The sequence below is a fragment of the Gouania willdenowi genome, chromosome 18, assembly GCF_900634775.1.
Source record: "Gouania willdenowi chromosome 18, fGouWil2.1, whole genome shotgun sequence".
In the NCBI taxonomy this organism is placed as follows: Eukaryota; Metazoa; Chordata; class Actinopteri; order Blenniiformes; family Gobiesocidae; genus Gouania; species Gouania willdenowi.
The window spans coordinates 27,395,976-27,417,802 of NC_041061.1; the positions used below are offsets into that span (position 1 = coordinate 27,395,976).

The 21,827-nt window shown below is 37.7% G+C and overlaps 1 long non-coding RNA gene across 1 annotated transcript; it reads left to right on the forward strand.

Moving 5' to 3' along the window:
• The first annotated feature begins 672 nt into the window (after positions 1-672).
• On the forward strand, positions 673-20,562 carry LOC114480428 (uncharacterized). Its single transcript, XR_003676107.1, has 2 exons — positions 673-733; positions 19,932-20,562. It is a non-coding gene; the product is annotated as an uncharacterized LOC114480428 (long non-coding RNA).
• Positions 20,563-21,827: the final 1,265 nt, after the last annotated feature.

The following is a 21,827-nucleotide window of genomic DNA, read 5'->3' on the forward strand; positions in this document are numbered from 1 at the left end:
GCTTACTGCTCGTACAATAGTTATCTACAATATCTATTGTTTCTGAGAACAAACCAATCACAAATTAATTTTTACTCAACAAATTTCCTCTGGAATCCATTAAAACAGGCTGTAACTACTTGATTCACTCTTATATCCCCATTAAACACATTAAACTGGTTTGTCAATAAAGTTTATTAAAAAAGCTGGTTGTGACGTCAGTGCAAAATTGAGAGTAGTTGCCAGGTTGAGTATTTTGCCGCCGATTATGAGATTATAAAATAACTAACTGAGTGATCAAACAGTTTAAAGTTGGTTAAAGGTGATATTTACGTTTCATTTGGATGATGAACGGATGGTTTTTGGGGCATTTCTTTGGATGTTCAACATATTTCATGCGGGGAATCGTCAGTTGAATCTGGCAACCAGCTAGTGTCAGGAACAAAGCAGTGAAATGGCGGACGGACAGAGCTGGAGGATGACTACCGTCAAACTAGAAGAAGAAGAAGAGGAACAAATATTGTGGAGGGAAGTGAAGCTGAGTATGAGTGAGACGGACAGTGATGACGATGACGATGATGATGATGATGATGATGATGATGATGATGATGATGAAGGCTGCAGGAGGAAAGCTGTGCTGGAGGAGCTTCGTCATCCCGACCATGTGTGGGACGGAATGTTTGCTCCAAAGATGGAGAAAAGCGGAGAAGAAGAAACGGAGGAGTTTTCAGATGTGTGCTCTGTGAAGGAAGAGGTTAGAACACTCCGTGTGTTTCCATTCATTCACTCACTCACTCACCACATTCATCCGCTGTTACACACACACTGGAGACTAGTTTAACTGGTGACCCACTTCATTCACACTCACATTTCTCTATCAATATGTGACGATGTAAAGGTGGAACAACCTGTGTGTACTCAGTGGAACACAGAGAACAAACTACAGAAAAACACACTTTATGTTAATGAGCTAAGGAGTGGGCAGGGACCGTCTACAAAGTCACACCCCCAAAGGAAGCGTCAACAATAACACCAATAACCCTGTGGACAGTCTTTATTAGGGCTCTCTATTTACTACAGCAAATATAGTTAAGAAGATACTTCATCTGATTTTTGTTTTCATAAATATCCATTATTGATGTCATTAATTAACAATAACTTCTTTAAAAATAACAGTGGTACACTGAAAACAACTGATGGTCTTTGTTGGGCCCTTTAGAATATATACAAATAAATTAAAAATGACTTACTACATTTTGATAAACATTCGTTAATTACGATTAACACTGTCATGAAATGTATTTGATTGGGACAGTGCATGTTAATGAATAAACATTGAATGCATGCACGTAAACACGCCGAATTATAGCCAAAGGCTAATTTCTATCTGTAGCAATAACTTCTTCATAAATCACTAGTACTCCAGGGCTCTACATGAACTTTTCCATTGGTGGTACAGAATTTAGTCGCACCCATTTTTTGAACGGAGGGTGAATAGTTGACTTAACTGGCGTACCGTAATTTTGTTTGAAGTAAAGATTGACAATGACTTGAGATATTTGCAAAAATGTTTTCAGGTTTTAGTGACAATATTAAGTTTTTCTGCAACAAGCAGTGGCTGAAATAACAGGTCATTTATTTTATATAATTTTAAAAGAAAACGTAACAAATAGTTTTTAAATAACAGCAAAGCATAACAACAGGTTACATGTAGTCTGTTTTTTTATTTTGCAGAGAGGCTGTACTGGAATTACCTTAACCGTAGCATAACTTAGCATCTGCATTGTCCAGCTCTGATAGTGGGGTCTCCTAACCCTCTTCCCCTGGTCAGGGGTCTGTAACCTTTTATTCTTCAAGGAACCATTTAACCTCATCTCACCTGGATTAAAATACCTTCTCAATGAAGACAATACAGTGTATTAAATTATATACAGTTAAAATTATATAGAATAATGTTTAATTTAATTTGATGTGATTTATATTGATCATGTAAATAAAAACTTAAAAACAATTTATAATAAAAGAGACAGACAGACAGACAGAAATAAGGTCACCCATCCGCACTCGCACGGATGCGACCAGATCAAATTTTCACTTGCATACACTGAAAATATACTCGCATATGTGACCATTTTGGTTGCAGTCTCGAGCCCAGTACTCTGAAAACCACAGGCAATAGTTAATATTTTCACCTCTTAGTACAACAGAAGAGATATTAACAAAAATACTGTTTATTCATTTTTAATGATTTCTTTTTTTTTTTTTTTTTTAAGAATGCATTTAACCATTAATACTGTGATTAAATAGCAAAAACTTAGTTGTTTACAGGATAATAGAAGATGTTTTCACTGACAGTCTGTAGTAGGTCTCCATCTACTACACCAAAGAAATTTAAACCAACAATTTTTCACTGTCATTTTTGACATTATTATTTATCATTAACTTCAAATATCACTCTACTACATTGAAAACAGCAGACCATCACTATTAAGTTCCTCTCTAACTACTACAGATAAGATGGTCAGAAAAGACAGTTTTCTATATTTGTATTTGTAAATAATCATTAAAAATAAAATAATAGAGCAATGACTTATTTAACAGTTACTGTACTAACCTGAAAACAACTGATGGTCATTATTATGTCTCCCTTTATCCACTACAGCAAAGATAATAATAAAAAAATGACTATTTTCAGCTAAGACTTCTTTCAAAAAAACAATCACTCTTGTAGCATAAAAATAACTGACAGTCTTTATTAGGTCACATGTACAAACACTTAAAGGTCCAGTATTAGAAATGTAACCATTCATTCAACTCCTGATGCGATTACATTCACGATGCTGGGTTCACGATACGATTCTCTCATGATTTATTTTGCAAAATGAGACTGTAGACAAATGATGACAGAACAGTATTTTCTAGGTTTTTTTTAAAATAATAATAATTAAAGGAATATTTTTCAATTTTCTTTTATTTTTCATTGTCATAAGAATCCCCTGATAAATTATGCAAAGCAATTCAATGTAATTAAAAATATACATGAATGAAATAAATAAAGTAATAATACAAATGAAAAAGCAGCCTGTTCATTTAAATTCTGGCTCTACAGTAAACTATGCAAAACTGTATAATTTTTCCTTTTCTTTTTCAAAGTGCAATTGAAAATGTATTTTGTGCCTTAAAATAAAAATGTTTGTGTGTTTTCCCCTGGGAGAACCTCATTGGGGCTACAACTAAAGTCATTGATTATTGAAACGAGTTATCGACTAATGGGATGACAAATCATACAATTATTTGCTCTATGTTGCTACAATCTTTAAAATTTGGCTTGGGTCAAATTACGACAAATAAAAATACATAAGTGATTAAAAGAATTCCCAACTAAAGGTGTAAACAGGTTCCTTACAAACACAAAATAAATTGAATACATCACTAGAATGTGCTTCAGTAATGACAGTTACACATTAAAAATATCTGCTGACTCATAGAGCTCATGGGCTGATATTTTATTAAACATGTTTGTGTATATGGGTCACTGCATTAGTGTTAATGTATTTATTTTCTCATTTATAATGAAATTATTTTCTAGAAACAAAAAATATTTATATACAATTGTAAATATTGCGTTTCACAAGTCGGGACGGATTAATTGTGACGATAGTTTTATGCCAAAATGTATTTCACATGACGTGTGACATGTTAGCGTTTATCTTTCCATAAAAATGTTAAATCTGACCATTAATAAATCTGTGGCCCTTTGTGGTTTAATGACAGTAAGATGTGTAGTTTTTACTAGTCTCTTCCTTTCATTAAGTGGTTAGCATTAGCACGTAGCCCAGTCTGATATGTCGGTGAGTTAGCTTAGCTTAGTTAGCTTTAGTCCTCTTTCCAGTTGATAAGTGTTGCTGCAGGTTCCTCTCTGTCACCGTGTTTGTGGAACTTTGGGTGGATCTGACGGAGGAACTTAGACTGGTTCACTTTGTTGGGTATATGTCTGGTATTAACAAGTAGCAGCTTCAGGTAGAGCTGGATGACGTCGCCTTTTTTTAATATCTTGATATTTTCAAGCTATGTAAGATATATATCTGGATATTTTTCCCTTACCTTGAGATGTTGCTTTGATGCAGACAATAGAACCAGAATGACAAAGCATTGTAACAGTTACCAGACAAAAGTTGTCGCATTGGCGACTATTTTTTCAGAGTGTGCAAGTGAAAATTTTATCTGGTCGCAGCCGCGCTCGTGTGTATGGGCGACCTTTTCGACGGAGCGGCTGAGCGCTTCATCACATTCCACAGAGTACACTTCTCTCTCTCTCTCTCGCTCCTGGCTGCGGGTGAGGAGATGGTGCGCGCTCACACAACTTGGCTGCGGGTAATGCAACGGTGAATGTGCCGTGTCCCGTCTATAGACATGTCCACTCATGAATATGCATAAGTAGGCCGCAAATCAGCCTGTTTGTGTAGAGTTGCTCAGAAAGTGAATTTTCAGAGGCTAAAACTCTGGAAAACAGACGAGTTTGGGAAAATAAACCTCAAATACTATGTTTTTGGGATTCTTAGAACAAATAGAGATGGGTGAAAAATAGCATGACATGGGACCTTTAACTCATTCAGTATGGAAGCCCAAAAGAGTCATAATTAAATAAATAAAAACATTTTGAAATAAATACCATTTTGATAAATAACAGACAAATATATAATATGGTCATGAAATTGTTAAATAAGGTAATATTATTATGAAATAGTTTTATTATTCTTAAATATCTATTTCCACAATGGCCTTTTTATTTCATAATGTCCTTTTCCGCAATGGCCTTTTTATTTCATACTGTCCTTTTCCACAATGGCCTTTTTATTTCATAATGTCGTTAGTGGGTTGGACCTCGGCTTGATCGATTAGTTTTCCTGGACATCGGTCATGGCCGTTCTTTGACCGACACAGTGGTAGCAATGGGAGAGAATATAAATAAAAGTATTATTAATAAAAAAAAATAATAAAAAAGTAAAGCAAGAAAAGTGTAGTGAGATGTGTCTAGCTTCAATGTATTCATTTTGAGTGAGGGAGCGGGTGCACGTGCATGGCCGATGTGTGTGTGTGTGTGTGTTAAGACCTGGGTTCAGTCCAACACGCTGACCGTGACAGGTAGTGAGGTTTATGTTTACAGTGCAGGTAGTTAATAAAGTACAGCTCTCCAACACCAACACAGCCTGTTGTGTCTGCGCTGTTCCACTTTAATCTGAGGATTTAACACCGGCGGAGGAGCTTCATTAAGCTCTGGAGAGTAAGGACCTCCCCTGTGTCCCCCAACCACAGTTTGGAGATGAAAACAGTAAAGGTTTTAACAAGAGAATTACAACATTACTCGGTCCGTGCATGGATATTCATCTGCTTTTGGCTTGCAGTTTTTTGGCGTCAAAGGTTGTCATAGCAACCACGGAAGAATGTACATTGTAACAACAAAACTACAGATCGTTTACATAAACGGAATGGATACTATGAAATTTAAAAGTACAATTCTCACCAGAAATGTCATCAAAACATTTCTAAAGCCACAATCTATCTTGAAATAAGGCAATTTGCTATTAAAATAAACGTGTCGGCCATGTTTTTCATTGCCTGTGGGTGCAACACGGACGCTCAGCGTCGAAAATAAACATCAAAGGGGTACCCCGTGCGTCGAACACTAACGCTAAGGGGTCCAGATGGTCAATATGTGACAAGTTGAGAATGAGACTGTGTTACTCTAATGTGTGATGCACTCGTGGCACTCAGGCTTCTCAGCATTACTGCTAAGTTTCCACGAATCGATACTGTAAGTGCTGCTGCTCATGTCTGTGTAAAGGATCAGCCAATCACTTCACTGGCTCTGCCTTATGTTCTTTGATTGACGGGCCAAAGTTATTCTGCTAAAAAATGACATTATGAAATAAAAAGGCCATTGTGGAAAAGGACATTATGAAATAAAAAGGCCATTGTAAAAAACGACATAATGAAATGGGGATGTAACGATTAATCACAAGGTAGTTAAAAATCGATTCATAGGTATCACGGTTGATATCGATACTCTGAAAATTGAATCGCAGTACTTTTTTTAGAGCAGAGGGCACTATCTATTTATCCTTCTCTTGCCCAGAAGCGTAGGCGGCGGGCGGAATTGCCTACTACTCTTAAACATGTTCATAAATGATTCCTTACCCCTTTAGCACCGAAAGAATATCTGTAATATTACGTGATTATCTGTAAAAGTCAACGTTTTTCTATTAGCTCTGTCTGCTAGCATAGCATCTCTTCTTCACTGCACGAATAGCTGCATGCCAACCGACCACTGGGTTACCAGCGCTCTCTGCTGGTCCAAACAAATATCTGATGTAAATCAGTGCAATGACTGTTTTTTTTAAAGTCCAATTGTTAAGGCACAAAATACATTTTCAGTTGAACTTTTAAAAAGAAAAGTTTTGCATTGTTTACTATAGAACCAGAATTTAAATTAATAAGCTTCTTCTTCATTTGTATTATTCCTTTATTTATTTCATTCAAGATTTATTTTTAGGTAAACTGCATTGTTTTGAATAGTTTATCAAGGGATTGTTTTGACGATGAAAAATAAAAGGAAAATAGTACAGTATTTTCTAGTTTTTTCCCGAAAAAAATAAAGGAATATTTTTCAGTCATCATTTGTCTACAGTCCCATTTTGTAAAATAAATCGTGAGAGAATTGTATTGTGAACCCAGTATCGTGAATCGAATCGTATCGGGAGTTGAGTGAATCGTTACATCCCTATTATGAAATTAAAAAGGCCATTGTGGAAAACAACATTATGAAATAGCCATTGTGGAAATACATATTTAAGTATAATAAAATGTATTTCATAATAATATTACCTTGTATAACAATTTAATGGCCATATTATATATTTGTCTGTTATTTATCAAATGCTATTTATTTCAAAATGTTGTTTTCATTTATTTAATTATGACTCTTTTGGGCTTCCATAATTCAGTGCCAGACAGTTTCAGAATTTCTACCCCCCTCAGTGCCAACCGTTTTTTAGCATTTTGACTGATTTTTAAAGACCCACAGAATATTTTGTACTATAACAATCAGAATTCTGAAACCGGATTCTCAAAGATTAAAGCCTCTAATTTAATCAGCAAAAAATAATTTTGTTTCTAGCTTGTTTCATTCTTCTGTAATCAGCTGTTGAATAGAGGCATGTTTCAAACAAATCACCAGTTTGTGACAAAAAGCTGAGAAAAACGGCTTTTTCTGAAAAAATCTATTGGTGACTTAATAGCCATTTTTTTGGCTTTAGGGACACCATGCACATTGTTTTCCTTCTATAAAACTACAAAAACAACACTGAGGCCGTGCTTTTTTATGGCAAAATTGTTATTATTTTGCTATCTGGGTCAGAGTTGAATGGATTTCTTACTGTATTTTGGCATTCCTCCAAGTCTCTCCCCCGTCATTCTCCACACATGTAACTTTTTAAACATGTAACAAGTGCCATAATCCCACTCGTTCCTGCTTCTTCCTCCTTAGCTAATGGTAGCATCAGTGGCTAATCTCACATCTAAAGGTGCGCTGCTGCCACCTTCAGGGCACAGTTGGTCACTACATCACCCTACAGCTTAGATATTGATGAGGGACCTCCACCAGTGTGTTCTAGTAATCCCCGTGAAAAAAACGTAATTGGTGTATAAGTACGTCAATGGCACTGAATGAGTTAATGACAAATAAAATCAAGATATACCAATTTGTTAATCTAAAATAAATCACGTTGTGCAGTGACTCAGCACCTTCCTACTTCACCTCCTGTAACATCTACAGACCATCAACTTTCCTGCACCTGTGGCTAACCTTAAGTTTTAAATCCCTGGTAAGATAATTGAACCAACGCAAATACTATTTTGGAAGAAAATAGAGATTTTAATTGTGTGGGAACAGATTCATTTAACCACCAATGTGCAGGTTAAATATGACTGCTTTATATGTGGCAAGAAATTAGAAAATAGCATGTGTTGATCACATGATCATGTGTTATCATATTCAAATTACTTTTTGTAGCCTTTCAAATACATTACCTAAAAAAAATTTCTTTATATAACATTGTGGTCATGTAAACTGAGATGTGTAAGAATTTGAAGATGCAAGATACTGTTTTATTTCTTGATGTCAATTTATTTTATTTAAAACTGTTTTTAAGTTGCCATTTACATGATCAATATAAATCACTTCAAATTAAATCAAACATTATTCTATATAATTTTAACTATATAGAATTTACAGTATTGTCTTCATTGCGAAGTAGGGATGTAACGATTAATCGTAAGGCAGTTAAAAATCGATTCATAGGTATCAAGGTTCACATCAATGCTGTGAAAATTGAATCGCAGTACTTTTTTAACCAGCAGAGGGCGCTATCCAGAAGTTTTGGCAGCGGGCAAAATCTGCTAAAACTTTCTTTCTGGCCGCCTTCTACTCTTAAACATATTCATAAATGATTCCTTACCCCTTTAGCACCGAAAGAATATCTGTAATATTACTCTAATATCTGTAAAAGTCACGTTTTTCTATTAGCTCTGTCTGCTAGCATAGCTTCTCTTCTTCACTGCAAGATATCTGCATGCCAACCGACCACTGTGTTACCAGCGCCCTCTGCTGGTCCAAACAAATATGACGTAAATCAGTGCAATCATGTTTTTTTTTTTTTTTAAAGTCCAATTGTTTAGGCACAAAATAAATTTTCAGTTGCACTTTTAAAAGAAAAAGAACTATTATGCAGTTTTGCATTGTTTATTATAGAACCAGAATTGAAATTAATAGGCTTCATTTTCATTTGTATTATTCCTTTATTTATTTCATTCAAGATTTATTTTTAGTTAAATTGCATTGTTTTGAATAGTTTATCAAGGAATTCTTTTGACAATGAAAAATAAAAGGAAAATAGTACAGTATTTATTTATTAAATTTATCTACAGTCCCATTTTGTAAAATAAATCGTGAGAGAATCGTATCGTGAACCCAGTATCGTGAATCAAATCGATATCAACCGTGATACCTATGAATCGATTTTTAACTGCCTTACGATTAATCATTACATCCCTACCGATTGGACTTTAAAACAAATCCCACATCAAATAAATAATATAAATAAACAAGCTATGGCTTTCATTCTCTCTCTTGTTTCTCCCTTTCCTTTCTGTGCCCCTCTTGGCTCTCCAGCCCCTGACGCTCACGTCACTCAGTTTAAACAAGAGAAGCATAAATAGATAGCGCCCTCTGATGTTTAAAAAGAGTACTGCAATTCTATTTTCAGAGTATCGATGTGAAGCGTGATACAAAACTGCACCTTGATAGTGCCCCGGATTACACCACCTATCGTTCACAAACAAAGCCAGACCCCCTTCTTTCCACTTATCGCTCTCCGTTGTCCTGTCACCGCATAAAAGTTGGAAGCCGTCCAATTCCTCAACCCAGTCCGGTGTTATGCTGCATTCACACCGGATGCGTCACTCTGATAAAATGTTCGTATGTCCAGATTACAGTCTGGATAGATGCATCCCAGATGCAAAATCATTCATGTGCGGTCCGATCCGTTGGCCATGTGCGCGTGGTCCTGATTTTTTGTTATATTCGCAAGAGTTGACAATTTTGAACTCCTGCGACTGTTTCGCATGAAGAAAGCCAATCAGAGTCTTTATTGGCGATGACCTCAGGCCGTCAACACGGACACCGGTCTGTTCACCCTTTCAACCATGGAGTAGAAGCTGTGTTTGACCACCTGGAGCTTTGTGACACGCCCTTTATAACCAGGACCGGACTAGAAAGGATTTGGTGTGGAGGAGAATCAGCGAGGAGGTGGTAGTTGCAGGTAAAAGTTCTTTCTGTAGTTTTCATCTTTGAAAGTTGGCACTGAGCTAGGATAGCATTAGCCACAAATCACAAAGACCTCTTTCACTGGTGGTTTATGTTTATGAGAGGAGAAAAAGGAGCCCAGCTTCTCACTTCAGCAGGCAGTGAAACTCACCGAGTTGGATGTGTTGCTGGTAGACGGTGCTTTGCTTCAAACGTGCATATGAAGCAAATTGGGGAAATGTTTTGATCCTGCAGAACGTTTTGTGCGGCAGATGCATCCGGTGCTGCAGAAGACAGATTCGGTGTGATAGACTCAGGCATAGTATTAGCACGGAGTGCTAGCAGCTCATGGTTGGAAACAATAGAGCCGTGGCTCCGAACAGTGACTTCCGAAACAATTGCAGACAAGCAGCAGAAAAAGTAGTGCAGTTTGGGCGTCTAGTAATGCAGTTTGTAGGGGTGAGTGTTGGCAAGGATTTTCTTTTTATTTTTTATTATTATTTCTTTAATTTGAAAAAAAATTCTTATTTTGTAGTGTGGAATAGGCTTGGGCGGTATCCTAATTTTTATTTTTTTTAATTTTTTTTGATTTTTTGATTTTATTTTTTTCATTATTCTAATTTTTTTTTTTTTGTCTGCACATGTTGTCAAAGGTCAACACTACAAGAAGTGCAATCTTTTTCAGACAGCAATGCATTTTATTTATTTTTTTGTTATTGCAATTAAATAAATTGCATTATTTTATTGCATAATTGTGACCGAACGGCAGCCAGCTCCCGGGTGGACGGCAGGAGAACGCGCCCTAAGACGCCCCAACCAAAGACCCACCCCGGGGAACCCCCGCCCCGGAACAGCGCCCACGGGGCCCGGCGCACCCAACCAACAGACCAACCACCCCTGACGCGGATCCGCCAGCGCAAGAACCACAGGCCGCGCCCCCACACACCCACCCTGCACAACTCCAGGGGGGCCCCCGCACGGGCAAGGCCCCACCCCACCTCCGTCACGCGCCGCACACCGGCCCACGCGGTCCTCCAAGTGAGCCGAAGGGGGGGTGGGGGCATCGCGCTAGCGATATCCACGGCGAAGTGCGCTCAAGGGAACAAAGCCGAGGCGCCCAGACAGGCAGGCGGAGCGACCCACGGCAGCACCCCGCCACCCAGGGACCCAGGATGTAGGCGCCGCCCCTGAGCAGTAGCCACCCCCACCCCAGACCCCCCTGGCCAGGAGCCACAAACCCCACCACCCCAGGCCCCCCGATGGGCCCACCCCAAGCTAACCTACCCGATGCAGCCCCGCCCGCCCTCCATGCAAAAGCCGCAGCCCCCCCCACCAGTACCCAGGGCCGACAGGCGCCCCCCAACGCCCAACCCAGCAGGAGAGCAGGCGCCAGAGCAAAGGAAAAGGAGGAGGGGAGAACGGGACAGGGGGACAGAGAGCAAGGGGAAAGAGCGGCAGAAAAACACGCAGGCCCCCAGCCCTACGGGCCTCCCAGACATGTACGGAGGGGGCAGGAGAGCAAAATGAAACAGCCCAGGGTTCGGAGGACACCCAGAAGGAACGCACGCCCACAAAGAGGCACCCAGACACCCAGGCACCCAGGCAACCCACCCAGGCCACCCCACAAGCCCAGGGAGATCCCGGTCTACAGTTTGATTAGTGTGTTAGTAAGGAGTGGTGCTGGCAGTTCGCTTGCAGGCTAGATCATTAGGCTAAGAAATCGAGATTAAATGCAGTTAAAAAAGGAGTCCAGCGCTCCTCAAAGCAGGTTATTTCATTTTTTCTGAGAGCTGACATCTTTTCCATGGAAATATATTCTATGAAGAGATTTTGCCATTGGTTTATGTTTAAGGATTTTTTATCTTTTTTGCTATGGTGAGTGTCGCGAGAATGGATTGTGATTGGTTTACTGCAAGATCAAGCTTCGTCAGGTCTCCTATCAGACATTGATCTGGAGAGAGAGGAATCCTGCAGTCCAAAATGGAGGACAGTTTTTTAGTAATTAGAGACCAAAACTGTTGAACTGGGGAACAGAGCCACAAGGCATGTAAATAAGAATCAATAGTTCCCTGGGTGCACTGAGAGCAGATATCTGTTGGGGAGAAGCCTATTTTATACATTTTCTGTTGGGTAATGTGAGATCTGTGGAGGACTTTGTATTGAATTAGCTGTAGGTTTGTGTTTTTTGTCATCTTAAAACAAATTTCTGTCCAGAAAACCGTGTTCGTGGTGATTGAAAGTTCATCCTCCCATTTAGCGATTGGTAAGTGATTAGAGTTAGTGTTCGAGAGTGCTCTGTATATTTTTGAGTTTTTTTTTTATTTTGTTGAGATTTTCTTCATATATATAGCCAGTTCTGGAGGTTGTCAGGTAATTGGATCTACAGAAATGTTTTTCTTGATTGTTTCTGTTACTTGTAAGTACTGTAAAAAATTGAATGTTTGGGTTAGATTGTTTTGTCATGAGCTTGTTATTTTCAAAGAGGTCTTGGGGATGAGTGATTCCACTTTCTTCCCATGTCTTCAGATAGAGCAGTGTTTTTTTAATTCTAAAGTCGGGGTTGTGCCAGATTGGAGACAGCATTCTAGTTTTTAATTGAATATTCGTAATGTCCAAAGCTTTCCACCATGCAGTCAGGGTGGAGGCAATCAGTGGGTTTTTAAAACAGTTGTGACATTTGAGTGTCGTAGTGATAAAAGGGAGATCAGAGAGTTTAATATGTTTGCAGTCTAGTTGTTCTATTTCTAGCCAGGTGTTGAAGTATTCTTTTGGTTTTACCCATTCTTTTAAGTATATATAATATTTGGTTTGCTAAGTAATAATGCATGAAGTTAGGGGCTTCTATACCACCCTCGCCTTTATTTTTTTGGAGGGTTGAAAGACTTATTTTAGGTTTTTTATTCCTTGCATAGAATTTTGTAATTGCAGAATCTAATCTTAGGAACCATTGCGTTGGTGGTTTCAGCAGGAGCATAGAGAACAGATAGTTTATTTTAGATACGATTTTCATTTTAACTGCAGCTATTCTGCCAAGGAGTGAGATGGGGAGATTGTTCCATCTTCGCAGATCATCTGTGACTTTATCCAACAGTGGACCCAGGTTCAGTTTAATTAATTCAATTAAGTTTGGTGATATATTTAAGCCTAGATATTTAATTGTATTTGTGGGGGAGGGGTATTGTGGGTTTTGGCTTACTGGGTTCCATGATTTTTTTGTTAAAGGGAGGACTGATGATTTTGATCAGTTAATGGAATAGTCTGATAGTTTAGAGAAGCTGTTTATTAGTTTAAATACTTCTTCTAATGAGGATTGGGGTTCTTCCAAATAGAGTAATAAATCATCCGCATAAAGATTTATTTTGTGTTCTGAGATGGATGAGTGGGTTCCTTTAATAACAGAATTTTGACGTACCGCTGCTGTGAGAGGTTCAACAAATATTGCAAAAAGCAAAGGTGAGAGTGGGCAACCTTGTCTGGTTCCCCTCTGCAGTGTGAAGCTTTATTTTGTTAGTGGTTACTGAGGGCTTAGGTTTAGTGTACAGGGTGGAGATCCATTGTATGAATGATTCTCCAAAGCCAAATTTGCCAAGGACAGCAAGGAGGAATGACCAGTTGACTCTATCAAATGCTTTTTCTGCATCGAGTGACAAGATTATTGTTGTTTTCTTTTTAGAGTTCTGTGCCATGTTGATCAAACAGATTAAACAGTCTTCTAACATTGTCTGTGGAGTGTCTTTTAATGAATCCTGTCTTTTAATGAATCCTGTCTGGTCTTGGTATATAATTGATGTACTACTTTCTCCAACCTGGAAGTGAGTGCTTTGGAAATTATTTTTAGGTCTGTGTTAATAAGTGAAATGGGACGGTAGCTTGAGGGAAACATGGGATTTTTGTCTGGTTTAAGTAATAATTTAATGTTAGCTGTATTCATGTGACCTCCTACGTAACCTTTATTTTTAATCACTGTTACTACTCTGAAAAAGAGTGGAGCCAGCATTGACCAGAAATGTTTTAAGAATTCGGCAGGGAAACCATCTGGACCGTGTGCTTTGCCTGTTGACATGCTATCCAAAGCATTTTGTAGTTTTTGTAAGGTTAATGGTGAGTCTAAGGTGGTTTTCTGATATACGTATAGTAAGCTGTGGTAGGTTGAAGTTATTGAGGAAGGTTTTAATATCTTCAGGGTCAGGTTTTAAGTTAGAATCATGAAAAACCTTATTAATGTCCTGAGGTAAGTTTAAAATTTGACCTGAATTGTCAGAAATTGCTGCTATAAAGGATTTTTCTTTGTTGTGTTTGAGCTGATTTGCTAAATATTTGCCTGATTTATTATTGTAATCAAAGTTTTTGTATCGCAATTGCTGCAGAATAAAATCAAGTTTTTTTTTAGATACGATGATATCCAATTTAATTTTTGTATTTTGGAGATTTTTGAAAAAAAGTTCAGATGGGTTGGTTGCATATTCTTCTGTAAGTTTCTTAATTTTTTCTTCAATCGTTTTTTCTGCTATCTGTTCCTGTTTTTTCTTGTAAGAAGAGTATGATATAATCTTTCCTCTGATGACAGCCTTGCCGGTTTCCCAAAGTAAGGACGGTGACACTTCCGGGGAATCGTTTATTAATAGAAAGTCCTCCCATTCTTTTCTTATCATTTTACCAAATTCACTGTCATTAAGTAATGAAGTATTAAAGTGCCACAGAGAGGATAATTTCTGCTTAGAGTCACACTTCAGGGTGAGGGATATTGGCACATGATCGCTAATAACTATAGGATGTATTTTAGAAGAAATCTTATGTGCAATGGAATTGTTTGAAAGAAAGAAGTCGATTCGGGAGAAGGATTTATGTACAGGGGAGAAGGTGTATTCTTTTTTAGTTGGGTTGTTCAGTCTCCATACGTCTCCTATTCCAAAATCTTCCATGTAATTCATTAGCAGGTCGGGATGGTTTTGTATTCGGGCACTTACTGGATCTGTTCAATGATGTGTTGAGTGCCAGATTGAAGTCACCTCCGATGATGAATGATGAGTCTGCAGAAAGGTCTGATAACTCCAAAAAACTCTATGGAAGAAATTAGGGTCGTCATTATTTGGGGCATAGAGATTTAGAATTGGGAAACATTTGTTGTAGATTACCATTTTGCTAATATATATCTACCCTCTGGGTCTGTGGTGGAGTTGATTATGTTAAAGAGTAACCTTTTGTTGAAAAGAACAGAGACTCCTCTTTGTTTGGAATTGAAACATGAATTATATATCTTGCTAAAATTTGAGTCTGTCAGAGATTTTTCTTCTGATTTAAGTCATTGAGTTTCTTGGAAGAGTTTATTTTACAAAATGGGAATGTACATAAGTGACTAAAAAATATTCCTTTATTTTTTTTGGGAAAATACTGTACTATTTTCCTTTTATTTTTCATTGTCAAAAGAATCCCTTGATAAACTATTCAAAACAATGCAATTTAACTAAAAATAAATCTTGAATGAAATAAATAAAGGAATAATACAAATGAAAAAGAAGCCTTAATTTGAATTCTGGTTCTATAGTAAACAATACAAAACTGCATAATAGTTGAAAATGTATTTTGTGCCTTAACAATTGAAAAAACAGTCTGCACTGTATTTATGTCAGATATTTGTTTGGACCGGCAGAGGGCACTGGTAACCCAGTGATCGGTTGGCAAGCAGATATCTAGCAGTGAAGAAGAGATGCTATGCTAGCAGACAGAGCTAATAGAAAAACGTGACTTTTATAGACATTCACGTAATATTACAGATATTCTTTCGGTGCTAAAGGAGTAAGGAATCATTTATGAATATGTTTAAGAGTAGAAGGCGGCCAGAAAGAAAGTTTTAGCAGATTTTGCCCGCCGCCAACACTTCTGGATAGCGCCCTCTGCTGGTTAAAAAAGTACTGCGATTCAATTTTCACAGCATTGATGTGAACCTTGATACCTATGAATCGATTTTTAACTGCTTTACGATTAATCGTTACATCCCTAAAGTAGGGTAATAGGGTCAACTACTAGTGATGTCCCGATACAATTTTTTAAGTTCCGATATGATACCGATATTGCAGCCTTGCATATCGGCCGATACGGTTATTAATCTGATATAAGCATGAATCATACACATTTTTTTTTTTTTGGATTATTATTTCTTTAATTTAAAAAAAAAAAAAACTTATTTTGTAGTGTGGAATAGGCTTGGGCGGTATCCTAATTTTTATACCGTTATACCGCCTCCCTATTTTACCGCGGTATACAGTATTACCGTGACTAATTAAAAATGATGACTTAGACTCAGACAGTGTCACCAAACTGTTGACTTCAGCACAGAATTTGGTCGCGCCTTTTTTCCTTTTTTTTTGAGCAGGGGTGGGGAGAGTGTACAGCATAGCCATGCATCCTAATGAATAGTTGACTTAACTGGCGTACCATAGTTTTGTATGAAGTAAAGATTGATAGAGATAGATTTGCTAAATGTTTTAATGTTTTATTGTCAATCTTAGGGTTTGCTGCAACAAGCAGTGGCTGAAATAATATTTATTTTATATAATCTTAAAAGAAGACATAACTTTTTTTGAAACAAAAACAAAGCATAGCAACAGGTTACATGTATTCTGATTATTTTTATTTTGCAGAAATGCTGTAGTTGAATTAAGTTAACAGTAGCATAACCAAATTTGCATCTGCATTGCTTCACCCCATGGAATTTAATTCAGAGGGTCCTTATAGTGGGGTCTCCTAACCCTCTTCCCCTGGTCAGGGGTCTGCAACCTTTACTCTACAAGGAAACATTCTGCATCATCTCACCTGGATTACAGTCCTCCTGGAGCCAAAAAATACCTTCACAATGAAGACAATACATTGTATTAAATTATATACAGTTAAAATTATATAGCATAATGTTTGATTTCATTTGATTGTGATTTTTATTGATCATGTAAATGGAAACTTAAAAACAATTTAAAATAAAATAAATTGACATCAAGAAATAAAACAGTATTCAATTCTTACACATCTCAGTTTACATTAACACAATGTTATATAAAGAAGATTTTTTTAGTTAATGTATTTAAAAGGCTACAAAAAGTAACTTGAATTTGATAACACATGATCATGTGATCAACACATGCTAACTGATCATTTCTTGCCACACATAAAGCATACATGTTGAACCTGTACATTGGTGGTTAAATGAATCTGTTCCAACACAATTAAAATCTCTATTTTTTTCCAGAATAGTGTTTTTGTTGGTTTAATTATCTTACCAGGGATTTAAAACTTAAGCTTAGCCACAGGTGCAGGAAAGTTGATGGTCTGTAGATGTTGCAGGAGGTGAAGTAGGAAGGTGCTGAGTCACTGCACAACGTGATTTATTTTAGGTTAACATTGTTATATCTTGATTTTTTTTGTCATTAATCATTAATAGCTTCTGTAAAAAAAAAATATTTATTTCAATTGTTTTTTCTAAAGCTATAGGGAGCCATTGCAAAAGAGTCAAAGGGCCACATTAAGCTTCAGAACCACAGGTTGCAGACCCCTGCCCTGGGAGAACCACAGCTAAACATCTGGCCTGGTATCATAGTCCATCAGTTCTGGCCCCTCCATGATGATTCTGATGAGCGTGTATATGCTGTCACTGTGCTCAGTACATTCTTCCTTCCTTTACTGCTGCCCTCAATGTGAGCGCGCACTGAAGGGCTCGTTGTGCCCGGCCCTGTTCTCGGACCTCGCGCAGTCTAAAGGAGCACATTGGTGTTTACACTCAGCGTATTCACCGTTGCATTACCCGAAGCCAAGCTGCGTGAGCGTGCACTGTCTCATCACCCGCAGCACTGCGGTCAAGCCAGCCTCCACTCCGAAATTCTCGGTCAACCTAGCCGCCAGCCAATTTGCAGTGCCTGTTTATAGACGTTTTTACGGTAATCCCGCAGCGCAGAGAGAGAGTGAGAAGTGCACTCTGTGGGACGTGACGAAGCGCTCAGCCGCTCCGTATAAAATAACGTCGCCCTATACGTACTCGCACGGACCAGATGAAATTTTCACTTGCACGCACTGAAAAAATACTCGCATATGCGACCATTTTGGTCGCAGTCTCGAGCCCTGTAATCAGAGCTCAATCCCTGCAGAAAGTACGCTCCGCTTCCCCACAGTGCTGCTGAGTGCTGCGCTGCACACACACACAAAAAGAAAAGTGGTGTATGGAGCAGAGGACAGGGACAGAACTTAGACAGGCTTTAATCATCGACTGTTGAATCAATCCTTTTTCTGTACAAGAACATGGATTATCCTTATAATTGATACCTGGATTATGTTAATACATCCAATGTCTCATGTGAACACTGTGCACCTGTGTTTGATGTGCGCTTGTTTCCTCGTGCGCTGATCTGATGTTGACATTAACAGTTGTTTGTTAATAACAGCAGGCTTACCACTAAAACAAGTACAGTAAATATGTCATTTGTATGAGGAAAAAAAAATCAGTTTTAATTGTTGGTTTTGGGTCGGGCTCTGATATAAATACCACTGCACACAAACTTTGAGACAAATGTGACAATACACACGCGGGTCAGATTGGAGCCACATACTGTTCACATTGGAGTCTGATACAGGTCAAATTTCAGGGCGCGACACTGCGACCAAAAGGGTTGCATATGTGAGTATTTTTTCAGTGTGTGCGAATGAAAATTTGATCTGGTTGCATCCGTGCGAGTCCGCGAACAGAACGAGCCCTTTACTGAGTGCGCACTCACATTGAGGATTGAATGGAAGAACGTGCCGAGCTCAGCGATAGAGCGTACACGCTCATCAGAATCATCATGGAGGGTCCAGAACTGATGGACTATGATGCCAGGCCAGATGTTCAGCTGTGGTTCTCCCAGGGCAGGGGTCTGCAACCTGTGGTTCTGGAGCCTCATGTGGCCCTTTGACTCTTTTGCAATGGCTCCCTATAGCTTTAAAAAAAACTATTGAAATAAATTGTTTTTTGTTTTTTTACAGAAGCTATTAATGATTAATGACAAATAAAATCAAGATATAACAATTTGATAACCTAAATAAATAAATCATGTGCAATGACTCAGCACCTTCCTACTTTACCTTCTGCAACATCTACAGACCATCAACTTTCCTTCACCTGTGGCTAACCTTCAGTTTTAAATCCCTGGTAAGATAATTAAACCAACAAAAACACTATTCTGGAAGAAAATGGAGATTTTAATTGTGTGGGAACAGATTCATTTATCCACCAATGTGCAGGTTAATTATGCATGTTTTATGTGTGGCAAGAAATGAGTAATTAGCATGTGTTGATCACATGATCATGTGTTATCAAATTCAAGTTACTTTTTGTAGCCTTTCAAATACATTAACTAAAAAAAAACTTCTTTATATAACATTGTGTTCATGTAAACTGAGATGTGTAAGAATTTGAAGATAAAGATACTGTTTTATTTCTTGATGTCAATTTATTTTATCTTATTTGCAGCGTGAACACAGCGTCTGTCTCTCTCTCGGATCATGTTTAAGCGTTAAATAAATTATATTCAATATTTAATCCTTATCTCCTATATAATTGTATTGCAGTTTTTATTTATTTTTTAATAACAGTTTTGAAACTGATACCGTTGTATTTTTATGACACCACAGTATTACCGCCTATTAGCTACAGTTACAAGCAGCAACTAGCAACACAATCAGAAGGAGGTCATCAGTTAGACAGGTTACCATTTAAAGCACAACTTGTCTGTTTGTTCTTTTTCAACAAACCAATCTGAGCTTCTCATATTTTCTCCACATTATTTAATAAGACGTAAATAAGCTTCAAATCCCTTCATTTGATCAGAGACAAGTGCTAATGTCCATCCTGCCACTGAGCTGTGGAGGCAGTGATGCTTTGGTCAATGTTTTGCTGGTAAACTTTGGTTCCTGACGTCCATGTGGATGTTCTATTGAAGTTGAGCTTCTACTGAAGCCTAATGCTATGTCTGATCTATCTTTAACAGCCACTGTTCTTTCTAGGGAACACATTTAGAAACAAATGTTTATTTGGTTCCTTCTCTGTGTTTAATCTCTAACTGTTCTACAGGACTCTGGAAGCCAGAACAAAGTGACACCTCAACGCTCTCAGGATGAAGAAGCTCTGCCAAAACAAAGAAACAAATCTAAGAGAAAAACTTCAAAGCAAAGAGTTCAACAGCAGAGCCAAGCTGGAGTTAAAGCTAAACATACATGTGACCAGTGTGGAAAGGCCTTTACCAGGAAATCACACCTCACTATACATCAAAGAATCCATTCTGGATCAAAGCCATTTAGCTGTGACCAGTGTGGAAAGGCTTTTAACCAGAAATCTAACTTAATAAATCACAAAGTCGTTCATACTGGAGTTAAAAAGTTTGAATGTGATGAGTGTGGAAAGACTTTTAGTCAATCTGGATACCTCAGTCTACATGTCCTCATTCATCGTGGAATCAAAGCTCACAGATGTGAACAGTGTGGAAATACTTTTACACGAAGAACATCTTTAACGCGGCACATGCAGACTCACTCTAGAGCAGAGTTGTATCGCTGTGACCACTGTGGGAAAATATATAAACACAAACAAACCCTCACTGAACACCTGAGATCTCACACTGGACATGAAGTGTGTGTCTGTGACCAGTGTGACAAAGTTTTTACAACATATAAAGATTTGAAACATCACCAAATCAGCCACACATCAGAAAGGCCTCATAAATGTGACACATGTGGAAAGTCTTACAAGTACAAATCTGACCTTAATTCCCACCAACGAGTTCATGAGAAGAATGTTGTTGATCTTTGAAGGTGTGGTCTGAAAGAAAAGATCAATACAATGATCAGTTGGAAAGGAAGCAGGAAGAAGTTTCCCTTTGTTCACTTTCTATACAGGATATACATTCTATAATTTCTGTATCCATACATGATGTATCTGAAGAATGATACACATTATTATTATTATTATTATTATTATTATTATTATACACTAATGACAGATTCTATATCAGGGCTGTCAAACTCATTTTAGTTGAGGGTTCAAATACGGACCAGTTTTGGTTCCAAAGGGCTGCAGATTATAGGAAAACCAGCCCTAGTTTATGAGTGACTTTGCTTTAATTTTTAAAAATGTTGTGGAATATATTAGGAAAAATTGTATAATTTTCAAAAATTGGGAGTTCGTGCAACAATCTGAGTTTAAAATAACTCCCGTGTGATCAGCATGGGGAAACTGAGCTCTGCAAATATTGTGGAGTTTACTTAAAATTATTCATTTTTCAGAGGAGTTGTGATATCTACAACTGAATTAATTTATAATTTACACAATAATTCATGTTTTCTGTCTATTTTATTTTCTCCTGCAGGCTGAAATAGATGCTGTAAAGGGCCTGATTTGGCCCCTGGACCTTGAGTTTGACACACATTCTATATGAAACACAGTCAATGATGTCCATCATGTGTTTGTATACTCTACATAATAATCATTAGTCTATAAAACTAGTAACATTCCAATAGATGTAATAATCAGATCCTAACTTGTAGATGAATATACATGCTGTGTTAATGCAGACCATCTTCATCATGTACCTTTGAATCTGTTTTTTTTCTCTGTGTTTATAAAGGATTCATATTTGTAATGAGTTTTAAATGAGTATCTAATACATCACATAATAGTATTTTCTTGATTTTAGATGTGATGTTTTATATAAAGTATGTTTTTCTACAGTTGAAGTGAATGTGATGAAATGGTTCCTGACAGGGAAACCCTGCCTAAAGCCTGTGAATGGATCATGCAGTGTGCTGAATGAATATCAGGGGAAGGGGAGCCCAAAGTGTCCAAACACTCCCATTTTATCACCATATTTACATTTCTATCAACTCTGTGATTACAGCTCATAGATTTATTCTAACTCTGAAATGTTCTTTAATCTGTTCTTTAGCCTGTCCAGCCTTTCTTTAGAACTTACAA